Source organism: Chinchilla lanigera, unplaced genomic scaffold (genome assembly GCF_000276665.1).
Source record: "Chinchilla lanigera isolate Chin_1 unplaced genomic scaffold, ChiLan1.0 scaffold00035, whole genome shotgun sequence".
Taxonomy (NCBI): domain Eukaryota; kingdom Metazoa; phylum Chordata; class Mammalia; order Rodentia; family Chinchillidae; genus Chinchilla; species Chinchilla lanigera.
In genome coordinates this window covers 16,822,543-16,831,075 of record NW_004955436.1, presented here as the reverse complement: position 1 = coordinate 16,831,075, position 8,533 = coordinate 16,822,543, and the positions used below count along the sequence as shown (strand labels likewise).

At 40.2% G+C, this 8,533-nt stretch overlaps 1 long non-coding RNA gene across 1 annotated transcript; it reads right to left on the bottom strand.

Annotated features, from left to right (window-relative positions):
- Nucleotides 1-2,165: 2,165 nt before the first annotated feature.
- LOC102008254 lies at nucleotides 2,166-5,546 on the bottom strand. The gene is made up of 3 exons (XR_261796.1): nucleotides 5,045-5,546; nucleotides 4,124-4,775; nucleotides 2,166-2,813 (listed from the first exon to the last, which is right to left on the bottom strand). It is a non-coding gene; the product is annotated as an uncharacterized LOC102008254 (long non-coding RNA).
- Between the last annotated feature and the right edge of the window lie 2,987 nt (nucleotides 5,547-8,533).

Here is an 8,533-nt window from a genome sequence, read left to right as displayed (position 1 = left end):
ATATGAAGTACAAATGATCAATAAGTATGTTCAATATGAAATGATCAATAAGAAATGTTCAATGTCTTTAACAATCAGGTGAATGCAGATCAAAACTACATGGAGATTCCATCGCACCCCAGTCTGAATGGCGATCTTCAAGAATAAACTCTGGCAGTGATGTGACGGGAAGGGACCCTTGTACACTGCTGGTGGGAATGTAAATTAGTACTGCCACTATGGAAATCAGTATAGAGGTTCCTCAAAAAACTACACAATAGAGCTCCTAGCAGAGCCAGCTATACCCCTCCTTAGTATGTACCAACAGGAGTTAAAGTCAGTATATCCGTGGTTTTTCACAGCATAATTCACAATAGCCATGATGTAAACCACCTTTGGTGCCCACCAGCAGATAAACAGATAAAGAAAATGTGGTATATATATATGCAGTGGAGTATTCAGCCATAAAAAAGAGCAGAGCTGCTCTTTGCAGCAAAATGGATGGAACTAGAGATCATCATGTTAAATAAAATAAGCCAGTATCAGAAAGACAAATTTCACATGTTTTCCTCAGTATGTGGAAGCTAAAAAATATGACATGAAAGTAATAAAATGGGAGAGGGGAGGGGTGGAAGAGAGAGTGATAATGACTGAAGCAATATGTATGTATATGTGTGCTATAATATGTACCTAGCCCCAGGGTTTTGTAAAATTAATAGGTGCTAATAAAAAGCATTTTTTTTCTTTTCTTTTTTTTTGTACTGGGAATCGAACTCAGGAACCTTGTACTTGCCAAGCAAGCACTTATGCCGCTGAGCTATATCCCCAGCCCCAATAAAAAGCATTTTTGAAGATTTCTTCTTATGATCACCTCCATTTCCTTAAAGTTGAATCATTTTGCAAATATTCTTAAAAATGAGTCTTGAGATCATATTTAAAATTTCAAAACATTTTTGTTCTTTTGATGATGTTTAAAGAGCAGTGGTTCAAAGTTGGTTGTGTTGGAAATTTCATGCTAATATTTTCCAAGCAATGTTGAGTCCCCTCAACAGTAGTACTGGGAAGATTCTGAAGGATCTTACAGGATTTATTTTTCTATTCTAATAGAACAGAATGGCTTTTATTCACTTGTTTGTTTTACTGATTGGATGTTGAAAAAATACCAAACATTGTTTTGTAGCAAAAGCAAAAATTAATAATTCTAATAGAGACCTGTGAAATTTTGCCAGATTTCTATGAAGAAGAGCTAGATGCAACTGTCAGATTTGACTTCTCAGTATTTATATGACTAGTTACTGTAACAGGGTAGCCATCTGAAACAAATAATCCAACAATTCTGAAAATATTTCTGGTCAATAATTTCCTTGTGTTATTCTCATACTTTATGGTTTTGACATTATATCTGCTAATTTGGTTCCCAATTTTTTTGTATGGTCTACAAATGTTGTGTTTCTTAACCATGGTTCATGGTTCAATGAGCTATCTTAGATTTCTGTCATAAAAGATCTCTAAAAATAACTTAGTTAACTTATTCCCATGTTTACTTGTGTTTTAAAAACTGCATCATCTGATATATATGAGTTTTACAGATACCAGCTCTTAATTTCCTAGAACCATTGGAAATGTTAGAATGCTGAATAGTTTGCACATAAATTATCTGTCCTGTACATTCTTGGTAATAAACTGTCTTCTATTCTTGTGATCCTGGGAGTTGAACCTAGGGCTTCACATATGCCAAACAAGTGCTCTGCCATTGGGTTATATCTCAGCCCCAAACTGTTTTTCAAGAGTCAGTTTACAAAATGTTATTCAGAAAGAACTTGGAGGAAAATTCTCTTCAGCTGCTATTTGAAGTTTAGACACTAGATGGCGAAGTGATCACACAGATCAAATGTAATCAACCAGACACGTGGGACTTAAAACTTACACACAATAGCTTCTACTGAAGATGGATTTAGGGTACCTATAAATGTATTGTTTGCATAGTTCACTCTTGTAAAGTACTGCAGTCTTTGAGAAGCGATATTAGATTAATTACTTTTTGTTTTTAACTACTTAATGTTTACTTCTCTTCCAATCTATTAAAACCATTATCGGACTGTTTTGTTGAATAAAAATCCAATCAGGGTAAACTGTTTTCAGAACACAATTTATCTTAAGTATATTAAGTCTTTCTAACTGGACATTTGTTTTCAATTTAGAAAAAAAAAAGTCTGTGTTCCAGTCTGTGAACAAATGTTTTGAAAGTTTTTAGAAACTTTTACAGAGTTGCTGTTTTTAGCCCATAAAGCACAATCGCATTTCTGGAATGAGATATGTCAGAGAAAGCCAATGTCCTTGGCTAACTTAAACCTCCTCTAAGTTGATCTCTAGCAGGATTAACAGAGATGTATATATCCAAAGAGTTTTTCTTTATCTTGGCTGGAAATGTGGAGCATCTGCGAACTTGATGTCTCCACACCGGATTATCCTTTGTGGGACGGAATTTGCCGTCCAAGCCTCAATCTCTAATTACCTTTGAGTTATATAATGCCCAGGGGACGACTAGCAAGAGAGGCCGCCGCACACATTTGCCTCTCAAGACAGCTTTGGAAGGTCTTTCTTCTCACGCATGTTCTAGATTACGTTTTTTTTTTTTCTTTTCACAAGCCACAAAATTTTGTGTTCCCGAAAAAGCAACTTTGCTAAATTGCATTCATTCAAACAGAACCTGGGCTTAAGAAAATAAGAGAAAACAAAAAGTGTAACAAGTGTGATAAACTTTTAACGTCATGTTTATTGTCACCGAACTGGCTTCAGTGAAAGATTTCTTCCTAGTCTTCAGCTTTTCAGTTCTAAAACATAAGTATAAAAGAAGGTGATATTTTGCCATTTTTCATGTTAACCTAAAAATTCTTTGAAAGAGACCAAATCTTCCGCAAAGTAGCTTATATTAGAGGTATACGCTACTTTTAAGTGTGTGTCACACACATAAAAAGAAAAACTTCTAACTCTGATTTACCCGCCTCCTTTAATTTTTATAAAATAGTCATTTCAGAATTTGTGATTTACCCTTTTTTATATTTGTGAAAAAATTTGGGAAGACTGAATGGACTGTAAGCCTAAGTTTTAATTTAAAATTAATATTTTAAGAACACAAAGAATTTTGTTCTTGTAGAACTCTTTGTAAAGGGAAGACTGAATGTATCATTCTTCATTTGAGTATATTCCGCATGTATCTCCCTTCCCCCAGCCGTGTGGAGGACATAGAAAGGTAGATAACTTGGTTCCGGGAACTCACGGTCAAGGGGCATCAGCATTTTTACATGAGATACTACTCAGCATCGGAAAATGAAATGATGCCCTTAACAACAGGAAATGAGAGAGAGATTCTAGGGGTTCAGGTAATCAGGAGGGGAAGGGAAAAGTATAATGTGTTTAAAATTGTGTCTGCTTTTGACTTAACAAACGAAAGTGTGGGAAAATAAACTCAACCAAAAGACGCAGAGTGAGAAGAGACATTGAGGTGAGGAAGTCCATCGTGAGACTTCAGCTTGGCTGGAATCATGGGTGAGGGGAGAGCAAGATGGAGCCCCTAGTCATCTAGGGTACAGCGATCGGATTAATGTCTTTTATGAATTTTCATTTTATCAGTGCGTGTTTGGAAGACATAACGACTGCATTCGTTGTGAGGAGCTGGTGCATCCACCTCACACGTCTTAATTCTTTCTACGTGCCTTTCCTCCCCGCCCCCGCCACGTCATCTTTTGGTCATCTTTCCCTTTGCAAAGGCTCTATCTTCCTCTTTCCTATTATCTACCCTTTACTTGTACATTGGGTTTCTCATATAAGAGGAGCTATGAGGTGTTGAAGCTGTGTGTCTGATTTGTTCCACTCACCGTTATGGTCTCATGATGCCTCCACTTTCCTACCAGTGACTCAGAGATCCTTCTTTATAGCAGAGAAGTACTCCATTGTGTATAAATTATCTTTTTTTGGGTGCATTTATTTGTTGATGGACACATACACCACTTCCAAGATTTAGCTGTTAGGAGTTGTGCTGCTATAAACATGTGTTTCTTTTATACATAGTTTTCGGGACATCGCTCTGGTGTGTAATCATTTTCAATATTTCCCATTAGTTACTGGCTGTTCCGGTACTTACCCTGTGGTCTTGTACCCTGCTATGACCTTTACTATGTCCGTTTGGCTTGTGGGGAAGGTGAGCGCAGTGGCAGCATGAGGACACAGAGGTTTTCACTGTAGAGGGCAGCAGCTGTGCGGGGATGTGGCCCTTGAGGCCTAGTCTGTCCCTGCTTACCATGCCGGGCACAGATCATTTCTGCCAACTGGGGGAGGCTGCTCCTTTTTTAAAAATTGCATAAAAAGGTCTTAAGGGCTAAATGAGATCCTGGTTGAAGGAAAGAAAATATTCACATCTGAAGGAGGATGAGTCTTTTTCTAGGAGAAAAAAACAACAGTGAAACAAAAACCGTAAAAATAGCAAAAAACAAAAACAAAAACAAAAAAAAACAAGAAGAACCTTAGCAAATATTACATTGTTATGTGTATATTTTTTCATCATTTTTCATACTAAATTATACATGTTTAAAACAGGGTATGTGGCAATGGTAAACACTACCAAACACATTGACTAGATTATAGCTGAAGAAAAATGTTAGCATCCATTCATGACAGAGGCGTTCACAGTGTAGTTACCGAGCTGGCTCTTTCGAAGGAGGCTGGGCGGGACTGAGCAGGAAGCAGGAAGCAGGAAGCAGGAAGCAGACAGCCTGGGTCTTCCCTTGGTTTATACTCTGTGGGAGAGAGAGAAGGAAAGAGGCAGGGGACAAAGGTGACAAGAAAGTCTGGGGAGTCCAGGAATCAGGGGGGACCCTAGAGAAGGAGCATGTTTGGGGGGCCCAGAGCCCTACAAAGATGGGAGGGGAGGGGACCCCTCCCCCCAGTGTGGACTGAAGGCAAAGCCCCATCTCCAGAGCATGGAGGATGGAGGAGTGGGCATGTGTAAGGTTACTTACTGCCATGTGACAAATGACCCCCACATGCAGCTGCTTTACAAACCTACCTCTTATTTCTGTAGGTCAAAAATCCAAGCTGGGTCCCTTGGCACAGAATCGCTCCTAGATTGCAGCCAAGGTCTCTGCCAGGACTGTCATCATTGCCTGGCTCAACTGGGGCGGGACCTGCTTCCAAGCTCACTTGGGAAGCTGTTGGCCTGAGGACCTCCGCTCCTTGCTGACCGCTGTCCAGCAGGCCACCCTATTCCTTGCTCACAGATAGTAGTGGGCTTCTTTTTGGGAGAGCCGGAAAGAAAAGGCAAAGAGGGCAGGCAAGGCGCAAGTCACAAGCATTTCATACCGTAAACGCAGCAGTTGTATCATGTCCCTTTCTCTATATTCTGTTCCTTAGAAGGGAGTCACTCAGTTCGGGCCCCACTCAAAGCAAGAGATTATTTAAATACAGGATGAGGATTATTGAGGGATGATTTTGAAACCCTGTCTCCCTCTGTGTGATTTGGTAGCAAGAATGCTCAGTGAAGTTCCCTGATGGCTGACATTTCTTTTGTGAGGTAGGAGGACAATTCCTTTGTGAAGTGTTACAAAGAGTGTCACAGGTTTACTGGAAGAAAAAACTCTTGTATCATGAAAAAGACGAATGCAGTTGAGAGTCTCCAGTCACAGAACGTGAATATAAGCAGTGGAATCTACAGGTTCTGTGGATTTCCCCAGCAGCCCGTGTGAATGGCTGGAAATGCCAGATGTACTTCAGTAGTGGAATTGGAAATATAAGAGATTGTGGTGCAAGATGATACGATGAAATTTTTAAAAATTGAACGTGGTTTCATTGGTGTGGAAAAGGTCCATACGAAGGTGGCTGACCACGAAGGAACAGGCTGCTGAGAGGGAGGCGCTGACATAGTGGAAAGGCTGGGATGTCGGATGGGTCAGGCACACAGATGCTGATGTGGCTCAGCACGAGCTGGTGGGGAGGGAAACTGTAGGATGGATGCTAAGACTTCTGGGCAGTGGGGGCGAGACACAGGAAGTCTGGAGAGGGCACAAGGGACCACATCTGGCAATACAGTGGAAACGTCTTCCATTGTAGAACCCTACAAATTGGAGGGTCAAAAATAGGTACATGCCGTTAAAAATTCCAAAAACCATGGACATTCCTCTGGGTCAAAATCAGAGGCAGTTGGCCTCTAGAGAGACAAGCAGGCATTGAAACTATGGCTCACCTCAGCACTCTTATTGATATTCTAGGGCCTTGGGTGAAGTCCTCAACTCTCCATGTGGCAGGGCATGGGGTTGTCTGGTTTCCCTCTACTGACTACAGCAGACTATGTAAGTGTCTTTAAGTAAGCTGAAAGTGTGACGATGACAATAGCAAGTCAACCTCCCCATAACCACCTCGGTCCATTAGTTGAACCCAGCCTGTCTTGACAGTTATATGGAGGGACAGCAAATGGCAGTGTCTTGGGCACTGGCACCAAGGCACTGGTCTTAATGCCTCCGTATGTCAGATAAACCCCACGCCAAAGGCTGTACCTTCAAAAATGGCAAAAATAGGGGAAAAAAATCTGTCATTAAGGAGAGACGAGAAAATGTACCCATTTCCTCCTGGGTTGTGAATGGAAAAACACCTCCCATAAAAATTGGTAAGCATAGTTTGAAGCGAGAATTTATACTTGAGACCTGTAAATGCCAACTCAACCGAATAATTCAGGTGGGCCTACATTCTAGCCTCACGCGACCCTCTGCACAATCCAGGGCAAATTCTTTCTGGAAAAGGAACCTCAGCCCAGGTTTCCCACTTGCCCGTACAGTGCTCTGCTAGACATGAGCTCACAAATCAAAGTTACACAACATGCTGTGAAACAAGGTGAGGGAGCCAGAAGGAAAATAAGGTAAATTTAAATCCAAAATTGTCATGTATAAATAATGGGTACAGGAAAGGAAGTAAAGGATTTGACTCGATGGCAGATACGTGGAAGACGGTTTGCCTATTCACTCACAAATCTCAAAAGCTTTCCTTATCTTTTCTGTAGTAATTTTGTTCATGCAACTTAAAGAATGACCAGAATTGATTATATAGTGATAGTCATCATCATATGATCCATAATAGTAAGAAAACACTTGGAAACAGCCTTCCCATCTAAGAAAGGGCAACGAATCAGTAACTGACATAAAGTATGGAACACTTAGTACTCACATGTGTGAACAGTTTTGCCGACATGAGAAGGAGCTTCCAATATAAAACGAAGGAATGAGGGCAAGATAAGAAACAACTTGTTAAATATGGCAATGTTTGACTTTCCAAATTATTTAAGTAAATGAACAAATTTCATTCTTCTGGCTTTCTGTTAAATGTGTGTTTATATATTTGACAGTGGCAGAAAGGGCGTAAGAAGATCAGTGACTTTACCAAGATTTTGTTGAAGGCTACAAGTGTATTAAAAGAGGAAAGAAGACAGAATTTAAGTGTAAAGTTGTATAAAGAATAGCACTCACAAATAGAATCTGATTTCAAACTCTGATGCCCCTAAAGCACGTGGACAACATTTACATCTTTAATTAGCAGCACCATACTGAGTCTTCCTATTTTAGATATAAAGACTTCTCAGAGAATTTAAAAATGAGTTAAGTTTCTGTTCCCGTCTTTGAATGTAATTATGTGGCAACTATTCTGCTGTATTATCCCGGATATGGGCCACTGAGGTACCGGTGATTTCACCGTGGCACGCAGTAGCAATAAAAAGCATTTACCACAATCTGTCCATTTCTGTGAACTGAGAAAATTGCATGCCTTTTTACTAAATAGTGATTTAGTTGTTAAAAGCTCTTGTTGTACCACATGGGGCTTGATTACAGAAATGCCTGCTAGCAGCAATTCTCAGATTGTCATCTGCACAGACCCATCCATAGCAAAAACACAATTCCTTTCTCACTTTTGTGGTTGGTAGACAGTTTACACCGCATTTATCCTAAAATTGCCAAGTGACACGATGCTTGTATTTTGCTTAACCACAAAGGCAGACCCTCTAGCAAGAACTTACAAAAAGAGATCGGCAACAGAACTGTAGACACTGCTGTCTTGATTGGAACGCAGTGCTTCATCATGGCATGGGCGATGCTCATGTTGGTATTGTGCCCAGCACTCCAATTTTCCCAGCTCATTTTTGCCAGTTCTGCCCTCAAAGAATTGGGGCACTAGTCTCAGAGCATATTTGCTTGCCAGGTGTTAGATGAAAGCTATCATTTATTGAGAGAGTCACTGTTTAGAAAGTACTTGGACTGCTGTGGTACATGACAGGCATCATACTCAGAGAAGGGCGTTGAGTAAGAAGAGCTTAGGCGAAGGAGGACTTCCTGGCATGTGTGGGGTCTGGAGGGCCAAAAGTGAGTCTTATTGTCACTGCTTCTTCTCTGCCTGGCACCCATTTTTATTCTTTTTTTTTTTTTTTATTTTAAGGATAAAAGGAGGGAAACATTAACAGACATACAACATTTTACAACATATCACAAGCACAATACAGACAATACAGAGTTACAAA